Source organism: Myxocyprinus asiaticus, unplaced genomic scaffold, assembly GCF_019703515.2.
Source record: "Myxocyprinus asiaticus isolate MX2 ecotype Aquarium Trade unplaced genomic scaffold, UBuf_Myxa_2 HiC_scaffold_103, whole genome shotgun sequence".
Classification (NCBI taxonomy): Eukaryota; Metazoa; Chordata; class Actinopteri; order Cypriniformes; family Catostomidae; genus Myxocyprinus; species Myxocyprinus asiaticus.
This window is the reverse complement of record NW_026249551.1, coordinates 19,783-24,758: the sequence shown is the minus strand read 5'-3', so window position 1 is coordinate 24,758 and position 4,976 is coordinate 19,783.

Here is a 4,976-nt window from a genome sequence, read left to right as displayed (position 1 = left end):
CACCACCCTTCTCGGACACTCACAGAGGTTCACACCGCTCATACTTGTGAGAAAGAGCATCATTTCATCCAGGCCGCATGAAATTGCTTCAAGCCGAGGTGCACCACCCTTCTCGGACACTCACAGAGGTTCACACCGCTCATACTTGTGAGAAAGAGCATCATTTCATCCAGGCCGCATGAAATTGCTTCAAGCCGAGGTGCACCACCCTTCTCGGACACTCACAGAGGTTCACACACCTTACACTGGCTCTAGGCACCTGTGAGAGCATCCACTATCCGCCCTGAGTGAAGGATGAGCGGCCACAACCTTTACCTTGACTTACATGGAGCATTTACAAAGTCTGCCAAAAACTAAGTCCACAAAAAAGCGTGTCGGACAAATCTCCGACGGCACCCCACCACTGAACCCCCCGCGATTGGACCTCCAGTCGCGGGGGTCCTCGGACCCGAGGCCGACAGGGTTGACCGAAATCGGCATGACCGCGAAAGCCGAAGACCCTGGAGAAACGCGAACTCCCGAAAAAGTGTCATTTTGGGGTAAAACACACACTTTTGGACCTCCAGGCACTACATTGAGCTCATTTATGCCCACCAAGTCGCACCCTCCCGGACTCGGCCGGTTCGGCAGAGGGCCTGGTTCTAACACCCTCTCCCGAAAAATACTTAGTCATTTTTTCAACAAAAAATTTTTCTGCACCACTTTTTGGACCTCCAGGCACTACATTGAGCTCATTTATGCCCACCAGGGTGCACCCTCTCGGCCTCAGCCGGTTCGACAGAGGGCCTGGTTCTTACACCCTCTCCCGAAAATTACTTAGTCATTTTTTCAACCAAAAAATTTTTCTGCACCACTTTTTGGACCTCCAGGCACTACATTGAGCTCATTTATGCCCACCAGGGTGCACCCTCTCGGCCTCAGCCGGTTCGACAGAGGGCCTGGTTCTTACACCCTCTCCCGAAAATTACTTAGTCATTTTTTCAACCAAAAAATTTTTTGCACCACTTTTTGGACCTCCAGGCACTACATTGAGCTCATTTATGCCCACCAGGGTGCACCCTCTCGGCCTCAGCCGGTTCGACAGAGGGCCTGGTTCTTACACCCTCTCCCGAAAATTACTTAGTCATTTTTTCAACCAAAAAATTTTTCTGCACCACTTTTTGGACCTCCAGGCACTACATTGAGCTCATTTATGCCCACCAGGGTGCACCCTCTCGGCCTCAGCCGGTTCGACAGAGGGCCTGGTTCTTACACCCTCTCCCGAAAATTACTTAGTCATTTTTTCAACCAAAAAATTTTTTGCACCACTTTTTGGACCTCCAGGCGCTACATTGAGCTCATTTATGCCCACCAGGGTGCACCCTCTCGGCCTCGGCCGGTTCGACAGAGGGCCTGGTTCTTACACCCTCTCCCGAAAATTACTTAGTCATTTTTTCAACCAAAAAATTTTTTGCACCACTTTTTGGACCTCCAGGCACTACATTGAGCTCATTTATGCCCACCAGGGTGCACCCTCTCGGCCTCAGCCGGTTCGACAGAGGGCCTGGTTCTTACACCCTCTCCCGAAAATTACTTAGTCATTTTTTCAACCAAAAAATTTTTTGCACCACTTTTTGGACCTCCAGGCACTACATTGAGCTCATTTATGCCCACCAGGGTGCACCCTCTCGGCCTCGGCCGGTTCGACAGAGGGCCTGGTTCTTACACCCTCTCCCGAAAATTACTTAGTCATTTTTTCAACCAAAAAATTTTTTGCACCACTTTTTGGACCTCCAGGCACTACATTGAGCTCATTTATGCCCACCAGGGTGCACCCTCTCGGCCTCGGCCGGTTCGACAGAGGGCCTGGTTCTTACACCCTCTCCCGAAAATTACTTAGTCATTTTTTCAACCAAAAAATTTTTTGCACCACTTTTTGGACCTCCAGGCACTACATTGATCTCATTTATGCCCACCAGGGTGCACCCTCTCGGCCTCAGCCGGTTCGACAGAGGGCCTGGTTCTTACACCCTCTCCCGAAAATTACTTAGTCATTTTTTCAACCAAAAACATTTTTTGCACCACTTTTTGGACCTCCAGGCACTACATAGAGCTGATTTATGCCCACCAGGGTGCACCCTCTCGGCCTCAGCCTGTTCAACAGAGGGCCTGGTTCTTACACCCTCTCCCGAAAATTACTTAGTCATTTTTTCACACTTTTTGATCATTCTTCCAGGCCCTTTGTGTTATGTATCATGCCCACAGGTGTCACACACCTCGGCTTATGACACTGACACTGTCCCCATCACACTTACTGGTTCTTTGTGCACCTCCAGGGGCCTGGGGCAAGTTGTCAATGCGGTGACACACACACCCTCCTCGGATACATTCACTGAAACAGACAACCTATGACAACAGATCATCCAGAATGCATTGACTTAGTCATTTTTTGACACTTTTGATCATTCTTCCAGGCCCTTTGTGTTATGTATCATGCCCACAGGTGTCATACACCTCGGCATATGACACTGACACTGTCCCCATCACAATTACTGGTTCTTTAAGCACTTCCAGGGGCCTGGGGGCAAGTTGTCCATGCCCAGGCAGGTGTCACCCACCCCGGCTTATGACAATGACTTTGTTCCCATCACACTCACTGGTTCTTTAAGCACTTCCAGGGGCCTGGGGGCAAGTTGTCCATACCCAGGCAGGTGTCACTCACCCCGGCTTATGACAATGACTTTGTTCCCATCACACTCACTGGTTCTTTAAGCACTTCCAGGGGCCTGGGGGCAAGTTGTCCATGCCCAGGCAGGTGTCACTCACCCCGGCTTATGACAATGACTTTGTTCCCATCACACTCACTGGTTCTTTAAGCACTTCCAGGGGCCTGGGGGCAAGTTGTCCATGCCCAGGCAGGTGTCACTCACCCCGGCTTATGACAATGACACTCCACCCTTCATACTTACCTATTGTATCAGCACATCCAGGGGCCTGGGGGCAAGTTGTCCATGCCCAGGCAGGTGTCACCCACCCCGGCTTATGACAATGACTTTGTTCCCATCACACTCACTGGTTCTTTAAGCACTTCCAGGGGCCTGGGGGCAAGTTGTCCATACCCAGGCAGGTGTCACTCACCCCGGCTTATGACAATGACTTTGTTCCCATCACACTCACTGGTTCTTTGTGCACTTCCAGGGGCCTGGGGGCAAGTTGTCCATACCCAGGAAGGTGTCACTCACCCCGGCTTATGACAATGACTTTGTTCCCATCACACTCACTGGTTCTTTAAGCACTTCCAGGGGCCTGGGGGCAAGTTGTCCATGCCCAGGCAGGTGTCACTCACCCCGGCTTATGACAATGACTTTGTTCCCATCACACTCACTGGTTCTTTAAGCACTTCCAGGGGCCTGGGGGCAAGTTGTCCATACCCAGGCAGGTGTCACTCACCCCGGCTTATGACAATGACTTTGTTCCCATCACACTCACTGGTTCTTTAAGCACTTCCAGGGGCCTGGGGGCAAGTTGTCCATACCCAGGCAGGTGTCACTCACCCCGGCTTATGACAATGACTTTGATCCCATCACACTCACTGGTTCTTTGTGCACTTCCAGGGGCCTGGGGGCAAGTTGTCCATGCCCAGGCAGGTGTCACTCACCCCGGCTTATGACAATGACTTTGTTCCTATCACACTCACTGGTTCTTTGTGCACTTCCAGGGGCCTGGGGGCAAGTTGTCCATGCCCAGGCAGGTGTCACTCACCCCGGCTTATGACAATGACTTTGTTCCTATCACACTCACTGGTTCTTTGTGCACTTCCAGGGGCCTGGGGGCAAGTTGTCCATACCCAGGAAGGTGTCACTCACCCCGGCTTATGACAATGACTTTGTTCCCATCACACTCACTGGTTCTTTAAGCACATCCAGGGGCCTGGGGGCAAGTTGTCCATGCCCAGGCAGGTGTCACTCACCCCGGCTTATGACAATGACTTTGTTCCCATCACACTCACTGGTTCTTTGTGCACTTCCAGGGGCCTGGGGGCAAGTTGTCCATGCCCAGGCAGGTGTCACTCACCCCGGCTTATGACAATGACTTTGTTCCTATCACACTCACTGGTTCTTTGTGCACTTCCAGGGGCCTGGGGGCAAGTTGTCCATGCCCAGGCAGGTGTCACTCACCCCGGCTTATGACAATGACTTTGTTCCCATCACACTCACTGGTTCTTTAAGCACTTCCAGGGGCCTGGGGGCAAGTTGTCCATACCCAGGCAGGTGTCACCCACCCCGGCTTATGACAATGACTTTGTTCCCATCACACTCACTGGTTCTTTAAGCACTTCCAGGGGCCTGGGGGCAAGTTGTCCATACCCAGGCAGGTGTCACTCACCCCGGCTTATGACAATGACTTTGTTCCCATCACACTCACTGGTTCTTTGTGCACCTCCAGGGGCCTGGGGGCAAGTTGTCCATGCCCAGGCAGGTGTCACTCACCCCGGCTTATGACAATGACTTTGTTCCCATCACACTCACCTGGTTCTTTCAGCACTTCCAGGGGCCTGGGGGCAAGTTGTCCATGCCCAGGCAGGTGTCACTCACCCCGGCTTATGACAATGACTTTGTTCCCATCACACTCACCTGGTTCTTTCAGCACTTCCAGGGGCCTGGGGGCAAGTTGTCCATGCCCAGGCAGGTGTCACTCACCCCGGCTTATGACAATGACTTTGTTCCCATCACACTCACCTGGTTCTTTCAGCACTTCCAGGGGCCTGGGGGCAAGTTGTCCATGCCCAGGCAGGTGTCACTCACCCCGGCTTATGACAATGACTTTGTTCCCATCACACTCACCTGGTTCTTTCAGCACTTCCAGGGGCCTGGGGGCAAGTTGTCCATGCCCAGGCAGGTGTCACTCACCCCGGCTTATGACAATGACTTTGTTCCCATCACACTCACCTGGTTCTTTAAGCACTTCCAGGGGCCTGGGGGCAAGTTGTCCATGCC